General features: G+C 40.6%; 2 protein-coding genes and 1 pseudogene across 2 annotated transcripts in view; 1 reads left to right on the plus strand and 2 right to left on the minus strand.

The window, feature by feature from the left end:
• Positions 1-14,970, plus strand: part of LOC131822047 (conserved oligomeric Golgi complex subunit 2-like) — a 502,532-nt gene that overhangs the window by 284,657 nt on the left and 202,905 nt on the right. The gene's annotated exons all lie outside the window — the stretch shown is intronic.
• The window catches only part of LOC131822046 (conserved oligomeric Golgi complex subunit 2-like), a 31,625-nt gene that overhangs the window by 14,716 nt on the left and 1,939 nt on the right, over positions 1-14,970 (minus strand). The window lies entirely within an intron of this gene.
• On the minus strand, positions 14,223-14,661 carry LOC131822055 (reactive oxygen species modulator 1-like; annotated as a pseudogene).

Consider the following 14,970-nt stretch of genomic DNA (forward strand, 5'->3'; position numbering starts at 1 on the left):
TTCTCTATGTATGTGTGTAAACATACACACACACACAAATATTCATGCTCTTCTAAACTATTTCCCATCTACGGGCACCTGGGTGGCTCAGTGGGTTAAGCCTCTGCCTTCGGCTCAGGTCATATCTCAGGGCCCTGAGATTAAGCCTCACATCAGGCTCTCTGCTCCCCGGGAGCCTACTTTTCCCCTACTTTTCCCCTTCTCTCTGCCTGGCCTCTCTCTCTCTGTGTCAAATAAATAAATAAAATCTTAAAAAAAATTAAAAAATAAAAAATAAAAAAACATTCTATTAAAAAAAATTTCCCATCTAAAAATATAACTTGAATGTCTTTACGTAAAACACATACATTTCTAATAATATTTTATGTGCATGCTGAGTGTCCCATTGAACAGATGTTCCAAATCTTTCATAACCTATTTCCAAGTATTGGTCTCACAGGATTAGCTATCCTGTGTTTCCCCTTTACAATACTGTGATACCCCGGTAGGCTTATATGCTTAGAGGCAATAAATTACTATCTACTTCCCCTGTGACTCTGCTACTCCATGACCTGTTTAGTCAGCAAGAATCAAATGTGATGATTCCCAAACTAGTTAAGGACACCTACACTTACTTCGTAATCATATAGCTTCATTAAACACTATGTAAACCAACAAAATATGACTGCAAAAAAAATCACTGTTCTTTTGAAAACTAACACAGCTACTTTGGAAAGATTTGATACAAAGAAATCAATAAGAAAATTTTTGCTAAGTTAGGTATGGGTGAGATGACCATGTACCAGGCAGGAAGGGAGTGATCACAGGATTCTCACTCAATTCAGTTAAAGAAACTGAAACTGAATGCAAAAAAAGACAACATAGAAAGCTTTTTTAAAAAAGATTCTTTTTATTTATTTGAGACACAGACAGACAGTATGAGCAGGGAAAGGGGCAATGGGAGAAGGAGATTCCCTGCTGAACAGGGAGCCCAATGCGGGACTCTATCCCAGGACCCTGAGGTCATGACCTGAACCGAAGGTAGATGCCTAACCTATTGAGCGACCCAAGTGCTGTGATAACTCAGAAATCTAATCTGCAGGCCAGTTTCCAAAGAAAAGACCTGGCACTCTTTCAATGGAGAATAAATGTACATATATTTTTTCCAAATAAAATGCTAAAAACTGTATATACCATTCCCTAAGAGTACTTGTTTAAACTGACTTTCTTAGTTAATCAACCAAAGACTGACCCTGCTAGTGTAGGAGAGAAGGACTTCATACCAAACCGTAATTTCACAGTCATCTACAGAAAGCCACCTGCTTCTTACACTGGTGACCAAATTAGCCTGGACCTTTCTCTCCTGAGACCATCTCAGACCTTACATCATAGTTATGTAGTACATCACGGGAGGGGGTCTCAATTCATAATCCTGGCCATCCTACTCACCAACTGTATACCTTTAGGTTGATCACTTTCCCTGCCTCAGTTACACATTGTTGAAGTTCTTGAACTTCATGATGGCATTCTAAATTGTATAACTGGGGTGCCTATGTGGCTCAGTTGGTTAAGCATCTGCCTTTGGCTCAGGTCATGATCCCAGTCTCTTGGGTTTGAGTTCCACATCAGGCGCTCTGCTGAGCAAGGAGCCTGCTTCTCCCTCTGTCCCTTCCTCCTGCTCCCGCACTCTCTCACTCTCAAATAAAATCTTAAATAAATAAATAAATAAATAAATCATAAAACTTAGCCTCAGTGAACTAATGCTATTAGGTAATATTAGTACTCAACTTACCATTTATGCATTTGTTCTCAGATAAACAAAAGTTGCATAACACATGACTAAATAACTCAGAACATCTGTGAATACTGGGTTAGGCAGCGTTTGCTGTGAAAAGCAAACCCAAACTCACAGTGCCATAATAGAGACCCATTTCACTTAACCAAGAATGGTTTTACTACTTTAGGAATGGTTTTACTTTATAGTGTAGATTTCCCAAGTATTCAAAAAGAAAGTATTTACAACCCATACATTTATGGTCAACTGATTTTTCACAAGGATGCCAAGACCATTTAATGGGGGGAAAAACAGTCTTTTTGAGTGCCTACTACTGGGACAAATGAATATCTACATGCAAAAGGATGAACTTGGAACAGCAACGTCACACATACACAAAAATATAACTCAAAATGGATCCAAGATTTAAATGTAAGAGTAAAAACTGTAACACTCAGAGAAAACAGGTGAAAATCTGTATGACTTGGGATCGGGCAAATCTTTTTTAGACATGATACACAAAGCAATAAGAAATATTAGATAAGCTGAACTTGATCAAAATAAAAACTTTCGTGTCTCAAAGGACACTACGGAGAACGTGAAAAGACAACCCACAGAATGGGAGAGAGTATCTGCAAATCATTTGTCTGACAAGGACCTAATAACCAGAATATGCAAATATACTCTTAGAACTCAACAACAAAAAGACAAATAACCTAATTTAAAAACAAGCCAAAGACTTTTGAATAGACATTTCTCCAAAGATGATACACAGATGGTCAAGAGCACATGTCGGGATGTTCGACATCCTTAGTCATTGGGGAAATGCGAATCAAAAGCACATGCAGATGCCACGTCACACCCACTAGGACAACTATGGTAAAATAAGAAAAAGAAAAAGAAAAAAAAGAAGAAGAAAAGTGCTGGCAAGAAGGCGGAGAAGCTGGAACCCTCCTGTATTGTCGGTGAGAATGTAAAATAGTGTGGCTAAGGCAGCAAACAGCTCGGTAGCTCCTCAAGAAGTTACACACGTACAATTACCCAGCAGTTCTACGTCTAGGGGTATGACACCGACAGAACTGACAACAGATGTTCCTGCCACAACCTGTACATGAATGGGCACAGCAGCGCTGCTCATAACAGCCAAATGAGTATATACCCAACGTCCATCAACTGATGAATGGATACATAAAATGTGGAAGAGCCTCTTACACAACCATAAAAAGAAATAAACTGTTACATGCTACAACACTAGTGAAGTCTGAAAACATTCTACTCTCAGGTTAAAGGAAGCCAGACACAAAAGGTCACGTGTTATACAATTCCACTGATAGGAGATGTTCCAGAAAAGGCAAATCCATAAAAACAGAAAGTAGATTCATGATTGCCAGGGAATAAGGGGAGGGGAGAATTGGAACCAAGAGGTTTATTTTTCGGGTGATGGAAGCATTCTGGAATTAGACAGAAGTGACGTATGTACCATATACACAGTAAATATACTAAAAACCAGAGAAGAGTACACTTTCAAATGGCAACTATTATGCTTTGTGAATTATATTTTGATGAAAAATGAAACAACTTAAATATCAACAAGTTAAATGCTAGGATACATTAAAAAAAATCCAAAGTAACACTAATCACAGGAACAATGGAGTAGCTACATGAATTTCAGACAAAGCAGATTTCAGAGAAGGAAAATTATCAGGCATAAAGAGCAGCATTACATAATGATAAAGAAATCGACTGACCAAGAAGACACAATTATCCTTAACGTATGTGTGCCTGATCAACACAGGTGAGACACAACCTAACAGAACTGCAGGGAGAAATAAACAATTCCATTATCACAGCTGGTGACTTCAACACTTCTCCATCAGTAATGGGCCGATCCAGCAGCAGGGCAACAAGGATCTGACAGATGTGGACATTCAGTCCAGACATGGCACACTCAACACCACCATCAATTACCGTACAACAGACGTACACAGACAATTTCGCCCAGTAATAGTGCAACACACATTCTTCTTAAGCTCATATGGAACACTCATCAAGACAGAATAATTCTGGGCCACAAAACACAACAAATTTTTAAAAATAAAAATTATACCAAGTATGTTCTCAGACCGCAATGGAATTAAAAATCAGTAACAGAAGATAGCTGAAGAAGTCCAAAATACATGGAGATTAAATGACACACTTCTAAATGACAGGAGACCAGTCTCAACAAAATACAATGTAGCAAAATGTGTGGAATGCTGCTTAAAGGGAAAATATAGTACTGAATGCAAATATTAGAAAAAAAAAGATTAAAGACAATAATCTAAGCTTCCATTTTAGGCAACAACAACAAAATCAAATCTAAAGTAAGGAGGGGCTCCTGGGTGGTTCAGTTGGTTAATCATCTGCCTTTGGCTCAGGACATGGTCCTAGGGTCCTGGGACAGAGCCCTGCATCAGAGCTTCCTGCTCAGGGAGGCTGCTTCTCGCTCTCCCATTCCTCCTGCCTGTATTCCCTCTCTCACTGACTCTCTCTGTGTCAAATAAAATCATAAAAAAAAAACCCTAAAGGAAGTAGAAAAAAAAATTAGAGCAGAAATCAATGTAATTAAAACCAGGAATTTTTTTTTTAATCAATAAACCCCAAGTCTGTTTCTTTGAAAACATCAATAAAACAGATACACCCTTAGCCAGGCAAACAAAGAAAAAAAGGTAGAAGACATAAATTACTAATATCAGATGAAAGAAGGGAGGGCTACTGCTAACAATCCCAATCACTGTAAATTCAACCAAACATTTATGGAATACTACACAATTCTCTAAAATATCTTCCAGAAAGTAAAACTAGAAGGAATACTTCCTAAATCATTCTAGGAGATCATTATTACCCTGACACCAAAACCAATACTACAAGAAAAGAAACTACAAACTAGTATCACTCATGAACACAGACACAAATCTTCAACAAAAATTAGCAAATAAAAGCAAACACTATATTAAAAAATTATACACCAGGATCATGTAGGATTTATTCCAGGTATGCAACATTAGAAAATGTTCAACATTAGAAAATCAATGTGATCCATCATATCAACAGAAAAAAAAAATCACATGATCATATCAATGAAGGGAGGAAAGAAAACATTTAACAAAATCCACACCTCTTCATTATTAACCCTTAGGAAACTAGGAATAGGAGGACTTCCTCAACTTGATAAAGAATGTCTCCAAAAATCCACAGCTAACATGATATTAATACTGAGAAAATAGAAGACAGGGAATCAAGGCAAGGATGTCCCTCCTACTACTAGTATTCAATACTATACTGGAAGGCAAAACTAATGAAATGAGGTAAGAAAAGGAAACAAAAGGTATACAACCTGGGAAAGAATAAAACTTTGTTCACAGATGACATGACTGTCTACAGAAAATACAAAGACTTCACACCCCACACTCACACCCTCCTGAAACTAGTCAAGTGATTATAGCAAGACTGCACGATACACAGTTAAAATACAGAAGTCAATTGCTTTCCAATGATGTATCAGACAAAGGGCCAGTATTCAAAATTTATAAAGAATTTATCAAACTCAACATCCAAAAAACAAAAAAAATCCAGTCAAGAAATGGACAGAAGACATGAACATACCAAAGAAAACATCCAAATGGCCAACAGACACATGAAAAAGGGCTCCACATCACTCAGCATCAGGGAAATACAAATCAAAACCACAATGAGACACCACCCTACATCAGTCAAAATGGCTAAAATTAACAATTCAGGAAACAACAGATGTTGGCGAGGATGTGGAGAAATGGGAATCCTCCTACACTGTTGGTGGGAATGCAACTCTGGAAAACAGTATGGAGGCTCCTCAAAAAGTTAAAAATGTAACCACCCAACGACTTAGCAATTGCCCTATTAGATGTTTATCAAAAGTACACAAAGTGATTTGAAGGGCCAAAAGCACCCCAATGTTTATAGTCAAACTATTGAAAGAGCCCAGATGTCCATCAACAGATGAATGGATAAAGAAGATGTGGTGTACACACACACACACACACACACACACGCACACATTACTCAGCCATCAAAAAGAACAAAATCTTGCCATTTGCAAGGACATGGATGGAACTAGAGGAAGACAAATACCATATAGTTTCAGTCACATGTGGAACTAAAGAAACAACAGATGAATACAGGAGAAGGGAAGGAAAAATAGAAACAGACAGGGAGGCAAATCATAAGAGACTTAACTACAGGAAACAAACTGAGGGTTACTGGAGAGGGGAAAGTTGGGGTAACTGGGTGAGGGGTATTAAGGAGGGCACTTGTTGGGATGAGCTCTGGGTGTTGTATGCAACCAATGAATCACGAAATTCTAACCATGAAACTAAAAGTACACTATATGTTAATGAGATTGAATTTTAATTAAAAAATTTAAAAAGTCAATTGTTTTCGTATATACCAGCAATGTACAAGTGGAATTTGAAGTTAAAAACACAAGACCATTTACATTAGCATACCAAAAAAAATTAATACTTAGGTGCAAATCTAACGAAATATGCACAAGATCTATATGAGAAAAAGTATAAAATTCGGATGAAAGATAACAAGCAAGGTAAGATGTGAAGTGGAAAGAAAGTCCATAATCTTGGGTAAGAACACTCAATACTGTTAAGAGGTCTGTTCTTCCCAAAATGATTGACAGACTCAATGCAATACCAATCAAAATGCCAGGAAGTTATTCTGTGGATACCAACATGTTGACTCTAAAATTTGGATGGAAAACTGGAAAACCAAGAGTCCCAGAGTAGTCAACAAAATATTAAAGAGCGGGGAAAAAAAGGAAATTGAGGATTGCCACCACCCAATCTCAAGACTTACTATTAAAGCTATAGTGATTAAGACAGAAGGTGCCCGGCAAAAGAGACAGGTGCTTGGAACAGAGTGGAGCGCCCAGAAAAACATTCACACACACAGGCAAAGGCAACTCAATGGCAAGGACAGTCTTCAACAAATGGAACCGAACAATGGCACATTGATAAGAAAAAACAAACAAATGAAAAGAATAAAAACAAACTTTTCACACCTTTCACAAAACCTAAACGTAAAATGCAAAACTTCTTAAAGATGACATAAGAAAAAATGTAGGGATCCTTGGATTTGGCAATGACTTTTCAGATATAAAACCAAAAGCATGATCTACGAAAGAAAAAAATTGATGAGAGGGACTTTGTTAAAATTAAACTTCTCCGTAAAAGACACTGTTAAGAGAATGAAAAGACGGGACGCCTGGGTGGCTCAGTTGGTTAAGCAGCTGCCTTCGGCTCAGGTCATGATCCCAACATCCTGGGATCGAGTCCCACATCGGGATCCTTGCTCCGCAGGGAGCCTGATTCTCCCTCTGATTCTGCCTTCCACTCTGTCTCCCTGTGCTCGCTCTCACTCGCTCTCTCTCTGACAAATTAATAAAATCTTAAAAAAAAAATAGAGAGAGAGAATGAAAAGACCAGTCACAGAGTAGAGAAAATATCTGCAAAACACATCCATGGTAAAGGACTTAAAATAAGAAATATAATATAAAGATGTCTTAGTAGCAACAAGAAATCAAACCTAATTTAAAAATGTGAAAAGAGCGGTGGCTGGGAAACCCAGTTAGTTAAGCATCTGCCTTTAGCTCAGGTCGTGGGACTGAACCCCACACTGGGCCCCTGGCTCAGCGAGGAGCCTGCTTTTTTCCCTCTCCCGCTGCCTGCTGCTACCTCTCCGTGTGCTTGTGTTGTTAATAAATAAATAGAATCTTTAAAAAAGAAAAAAATAGGATCTGAAAAGATGCTCAACTTTGTATGTCATTAAGAAATTGCAAATTTAAACAAGGTACTATTACATATCACGTAGAATATAAAAAATCCAAAGCACTAGTAATACCAAATGCTAGCAAGGATGTGGGACAACCGAACTCTCATTCACTGTTTGGTCAGAATGCAAAATGGGAGGCACTGTGTGAGACAGCTTGGCAGTTTCTCACAGAACTACACACATTCTCACTATAAGATCAGTAATTGTGCTCCTTTGTATTTACCCCAAAGAGCTTAAAACTAGTGTCCACACAAAAACCTGCACACGGATGTTTACAGCAGCTTTATTCTCTGAAGTGCCAAAACTTGGAAGCAATCCAAATCTCCTTCAGTAGGTGAACAGGTACACTGTGCCACACCCACACAATGGATTATTCGACAATTAAAAGATGAATTTTTAAGCCACAAGACTTCGAAGAACCTTAAATGCATATTGCTAAGTGAAAGACCAGTCTCAAAGGCTAAATACTATATGATTCCAACTCTATGGCATTCTGGAAAAGGTAAAAATTAACCAACATTTTAATTTTTATTTATTTTTTAGGTCATCTCTATACCCAATGTGGTGGCTAGAACTCACAACCCCGAGATCAAGAGTCAGATGCCCTAGCAACTAAGCCAGCCAGGTGCCTCTGAAAAGGTAAAACTCTAGACAGTAAAAAGATCCCGGGCTGAGGGGTGAGGGAGGAGGGTGCAGAGAGAGGAGAAGAAACAAATAGATGAGGTACAGGGGTTTTCAAGGCAATGAAACTAGGCTGTAAGATACCAACAGTAGGTAAATAACATTATACATTTGTCAAAACCCACAGAACTATAGAAAGAGGAGTGAACCTTAATGTAAACCATGGATTTTAATTAATACTGTATCAATGCTGGTGGTTCATCAGTTGTAACACATGTACCACAACAATGTAATACATTAATAATAGGAGATAGTGAAGTTAGAAGAAAAATAACTTCTCTTTGTACTCAGGGGTATTTCCTATCTGAACCCAGTTAAAGTACAAATCCCCCAAAAGGCCAGAAGTTGAGAGATCACAAGAGGTGTTGGAACACAGGAAAATAAATGAGCAAACCAGACAAGCTGCAGGTAATTAAGAACCATTAACCATAAGAGAAGCAGTGACATCACTCAAAATTAAAACCAAGTAGAGTTTAAAAGTTTAGCTGCAATCAGGGATGGCAAACAAAGACTAATTCAAAGTAACCTGGGAATTAATCATTTAAAACTTACCAATAATCTGAAATTAGTAGCTTTAATGCTATGAAAATTACATGGAATGTGGAAAGATTGAAGTTCTCTAAGCTGCCAAGAAGTAAAACACTCCTTCCCAGATACATGGACTTATAAAATCACTATATACTATCTCCACGAGAAGCAGAATCCCCCAGAACCATCACTCTGTAATGATGAGAAGTACTAAGAGGGCATATGAAATTTATGAGCTCTGCCCTGAAACATGTCCCATTTCATCGAGACAAAAAACCAAAATAGTTAAGCACTAATCTGCACACTACATAGGGGTTGAAAGACATAGAAAGTTTGTGTGAGCTCACGTATGTGTGTGTTTCCAACCATTCTTGAAAACAATGGCAACAGAGATGAATAAATGTCCCTGTATATCCCATAAATATTCCTCAAATATTTATCATGCAACTCCAGCTCTGCTCTAAGACCTGGGGACACAGTCATGAAAAGAAAAGACAAGGTCTCTGCTTTTAAGGAGCAGATATTCTAATGCAGAAATGAGAAAATAAATATGTAAACAAACATTATATTAATGAGCAGTGATCAAATAATGATTAATGAATAGTGATCACAGCTAAAAAGAAAACAGGACACAGTAAAGGTCTGAGTGACAAATGGGATGTATTTTAACTTGGATGAACCAGGAAATATAGAACAATGAGTTGAGATCCAAATGACACAAAGGAGCTAGCCACAGGAAGTGTGAAAAGAGTGTTCCCGCCCAAGGTATCAGCATGTATACAAAAATGTCCTTGGAGATCTTCCCTCCAGCCCCTTCTCTCAAATCTCTGCCCCAGCTAGGTGGGGACATAATCTAGGACTTGTGTCTCCCAAAACTCATTCTAAATGTTTGTTCAGTGAACTAAATTATTCAAGCTTGAGAAATTAAAAACATATGCTAACAAGATCTTCCCACCATCTACAGAGAGATCATCTTAAAAGCATCATGAAATAGTAACAATGAAATTCTAAAAAACTTCTGTTCTAACATTTTAATCAATTTTATATCAAACTCCTTTGTTGAATTTATATACCCATTTGACATATTTATGAAGAGACAAAAAAAAAAAAACACAAACCCTACATTCCGTAAATGTATTTATCCATCTAACAAATATTTGAGTACCTAATTACACTCTGTTCCAGCTGATTTCTTATTTTTATATCTTTTTCCCCCCAATTTAACACCAATCATAATCTATGTAGGCTTTTAGTTCACTTTTCAAAATTAATTTCTTGAGCTATTTAAAGGAATTATCCAGTGCTAGAGTTCTCAACACTGGTCACACATTAGAATCACTTAAGGAACTTTTTTTTAAGATTTTATTTATTTATTTGACACAGAGAGAGAGAGATCACAAGTAGGCAGAGAGGGAGAGAATCATGCTCCATGCTGAGCAGAGTGTCCCATGCAGGGCTCGATCCCAGGACCCTGAGACCATGACCTGAGCTGAAGGCAGAAGCTTAACCCTCTGAACCACTAAGGCACCCCCTCACCTGAGGAACTTAAAAACAAAAAGCCCAAAGGGCACCTGGCTCGTTCAGTCACTGGAGCATTCAGGTCTTGATCTCAGGGTTGTGAGTTCAAGTCCCATGTTGGGTATAGAGATTACTTTAAAAAAAAAAAAGAAAAGAAAGAAAGAGCCCAAGCCCCAGTTTGTGATTAATTTGTTTAAATGTTTCAAGAAATTTGATGCTAAATGCTGTAAGACTAGTTAAATAACAAAAAGATATATTTACATAATACTTCTTGCTCTCAAATTTTGAACAAAGAACTTACTAATAATCAATAACTTAGTAGGCCAACATTTTATTTAAATAAGTTTTATGGTACTACAAAGAGTGAATTAGAAAATCAAAAGCAAGGAGAAATGGGCCTTGTGTGAACATGGGGAAGCAAGAGAAAGCAAGCAAGTATGTGACCGGGAAGCGAATGCTTAGCTCTGAGATCCTTCTCCGAGAGAAGGACAGATTAAAACCTAAAAAGAAAGAAAAGAAGGATCCCATGCACTCAAGGAAAGAGAAGTCCCCCAACACCCCTCCTGCTTTTTCCAATATAAACACACAACTGGGCCGACTTATCACATCCTGGTTGGTACCGACTTTATCAACTTTTCTATTTAGGCCAAACTTGACCGGTCAATGATGGACGGGCTGTGTGCCAAGTGTACCAGTTGTACAACTGACTGTGTAATGGCTGAAACTGAGAAACCGGGGTGAAAGTATCAAGAGGCTCTAAGGATTGCGAAAGAGCCAAGATTCAAACAATTACCACGTACACACAAGACAAACTATGCAGATGACTGCTCAGTATGGAAGTAATTCAGAGTGTTACACTGTGGCATCAGCTGACCCAGACCCAGAAGATTGCTGGAGTTCCCATCATGGACATCTCTAACCATATAGACGACACTGAGCGAATGCCAGATGATGACAGAGCCCCTCACTCCTATGTCTTAATAGAGTTCCTCAGCTCTCCTTTACCAACTTTTCCTGTTGCCAGTTCATACAAGCAATTCTCCTTACCCAGTTCCTCTGTTCTGAGCTATGGCTAAAGACACTCACTTTTTTATGTTTTGAAACTGATTATCTTGTACCATTTTACTTTTTGTTGTATCTTTTTATAAATCAGATGACCGCTCACGAGACAAAAAAAAAAAAAAAAAGAAAAGGAATGGAAAGGAAAGATCAAAAGGGAGGACAACAACAACAACAACAAAACAGTTCTTTTTTGCCCGGAACCCTTCTTACAAGTGCCAATCAGATAAACTTTATCTGATGTTACATCGTCACAACTCCTCTATCATCAGGGAAAGTAGTTCACATAAGAAAATTTCTCTATAAAATGAGTTCCAGGCTTACATTCCATATTTGGCTAATTAGAATTTCATTACGATGTCTGTCTCAAACTGATGCGGAAGAGAATGGAATCTTTTCATCAAGACGTGACATCGAACTAAGAACCCACAGGGTAAGCACTCAGCTCCTGTGATACGAAGACGGCTCCTGGGGATGGGCGACCCGGAGCAACAGTGGCTGACCTGCGGGCCTGCGGCTATCTGCTGTCTGTCACTCTTCCCTCTTCCTCCTCTGTCAGCTGCTATCTCCAACCGCCGTCAACAAAGTCCACCTCAGACCGCCATCACTTCCCTCTGGTCCCATTTACCGTAGCTAAGCTCCAGGCCAGGCATCCAGATCACCAGCCCTGTGGGAACTTCTAAGGTAAGTGATGGCCCTCTTGGTGAAATGCAGGTGCCAAGGCATGCGGACCTTGTGCCATCTTCTGCGCTATTCTTAATGTTCGGATTGTCCCACTTCCCTCAGTTCCCACCTGTGGCCTCTGGAAAGGAACATATTACAGTAGGATTTCCAAGGACTGATGTGTGGGGGTCAGGAGATCTGGCCTGTGATTGACCCCAACTAGCTGTGTGGCTTTAAAGGAAGTAATCACACCTCAGGCCTCAGTTTCCTTATCTGCAAGCCAGGATGGACTAGAGTCTTTTCAGAGGAGCCAGCAAAGATCACATAGATAAGCACCACCTCATTATACTAACAAGCAAACAGAAGGCCGGAGGTGAGTGATTTGCTCCAAGTCAGACATAAGCAGGCAGAGAGCAGAGCCGAGGATGGGACCCACATCTGCAGGTCACAGCTAATCAGCCAGCACAGTACAAACAGATCTGAGCAGCTGCTCATTCTTCCCCTTTTCCGTTTTGTCCATCAGGATGCATGCTCCCTGCAAACAAGGACACACAGGACCTGCTTCCTGTCTCAAAATTCCCAGTTCACCCAATTAGAACAGGGAGGAGCCTCAAGGACTTACCCCCCACCCCCACACACGGTTCTTTTACCTATGGAACATGAGGGTACATACATTCACCATCCAGAGGGCTCCTGCCTTCACTTCTCATGGAAAAGGTCTTCATGTGCCTACCCGGGGTGCCAACGAAGCAACAGGTTCTAGAGAGGAACTGACACAGAGAAGTTTGAAAGAGGCAGACTGGCTCAGCGCAGAAACAAACTGTCTACCAAGGAAAACTACCCCATGAGGGACTGATTCTCTTTGAAATACGTTCGAGTGCGTGGGAAAATGGTTTTTCAAGAGCCGGTGGACTGACCAGTCACCTGGTACATACAAGATCACATCCGTATTCTGACAAGAGTGGCTTGCCTGCAGTGTAGACCAGGGGCCAGAAAGACAAGGAAGGCGCATGGAGACTGGGTGAGAAGCTTCTACGGTGTGATGGCAAGGGCGCACTGCAAAGGTTCGAGAAGAGATGGAAAGAAGTATATGGGTTCAAGAGGTTTAGGAAGCGAAATCCACAGGACTTGGTGTGACAGACTAGATTTTGAAAAGGTGACAGAGTAGGAGTTGACTTCTGGTTTCCCGACACCAGACTAAACTGATGAAGTGTTTACCGAGAGAGGCAATAGAATAAGAAAGGTGGCTTTTAGTGGAGGAGGTGCTCATGAATTCCGTCTTGAACCTGATGAGTCTGAGGGGCCACAGACACATCCGAGAAGAAAGGTCAGCAAGTCCGATACACAGAACTGGTGCTCAGGAGGCGTGTGGGCCAGAGACAGGAATCTGCCTTACCTGCTGATAGGTGGTCATGAAGCTGCACAAAAGGTCATCTAGGGAAAGAAAGGAACACAGGGCTGAGCCCATAATCAGCATTCAGTGGCTACCAGGAGCATGACTTTGCACAGGAGACACATCAGAGAGGTAGAAGAAAGACAGGAAGCAATGCAGAGCATTTGGTCTACTGTGATGTCGAGTAAGGAGACAGAGAAAGGTCAGGTGTGCCGACTTAGAAACAGTTTTGGTAAGAACTCTTTAGTGGAACGACAGGGCCTGAAGGGTGGAAGGTGGGAAAGTCAAGTCAACCCCTGAGCACTGGCTGTGATGTGCGACACTGAAAGGGCAATACGTAGAGGTGGGGCATTCAAGTGGGAAAGGATCAAACAGGAGCGCGTGATGGGAAGGAGTGCAGGGGAGAGGATCCTCGCAGGCTCCTGGAAGGGCGGGAGGGCATGGACTCTGAGCCAGAGTGGAGACTGAACCTGAGGAGGAAGGAGAGCCCCTCCCCGTACCAGGCGAGGAGGAGAAGGGGACAAATACAAGAATGGGATCATGATCAGCAGGATGGAGGAGGTCCCGTGGGATGGCTGCTAATTTTTCTGTACGACTGGAGATGAAGTCATATGTTGAGATGGAAGAGGAAGGCTACATGTGATGTCAATAGCACAGCCATGTAAATGGTCTAATTTATCTGTTATGCCACTTTCTCCCCCTACTACCAATACCTTATGTCCTGCTCATCTATTAGTTGGCTGTCAACCCAAAGGATTTTCGTATTTCTTTTTTTTTCTTTCTTTTTTTTTTTTTTTTACTCAAAGACTTGTTTTATTATAGTACATGAGCTGGGACTGATGAGAAGGGGTAGCTGTACTGGGCAAACATTGCTCTGATTAGCATCGGATGCCCATCCCGATGGCCATGAATGTGCCAAATGTGCCGCCACTCTACATCATGGTTTTCCCGATTCTGCCCATCAGCTCCCAACCCCGCATTCCGCTCATGAGACAGGAAAAGGTGCCGAAGAGCGCCCCGACCGCCATGCCCTCTGCGCAGCCCATCACAAAGCCCATTTTCACGCGGTCGAAGCAGCTCGGCTGGGACTGCCCGTAGGGCCCCACGGCCACCGGCATCTCGTTCGTGGGTTCGGTCGCTCGGCTCTACTGGATTTTCGTATTTCTAAGCCAACAAAATATGATGCTGCCAGTGCCTCTGCCCCAGGTCACCCTTCCCCATCTGCCATTCCTGCACTTTGATCACCTACCTTTTTGCATACCTTTCCCCTTCTATTTCTCATTAGATCTCATAAACATGACTTTTTAAGTAGTCTCCTGCCACCAGTCAGCTCGAACTCAACAAATATGACCATGCAACTTCCTGCTGTAAACCTGACTGCAGCTGTACCGTGAAGACTGCATCAACGTGGACCCCTCAATGTATGCAGTGTCCAAGGTGCAACCCGCTGCCCCACCCCATCTCCCTTTCAACCATCCCAGTCTCATTCTAAAATGTGCCAAACAAGACACCTATG

This window comes from Mustela lutreola, chromosome X, assembly GCF_030435805.1.
Source record: "Mustela lutreola isolate mMusLut2 chromosome X, mMusLut2.pri, whole genome shotgun sequence".
NCBI lineage: Eukaryota > Metazoa > Chordata > Mammalia > Carnivora > Mustelidae > Mustela > Mustela lutreola.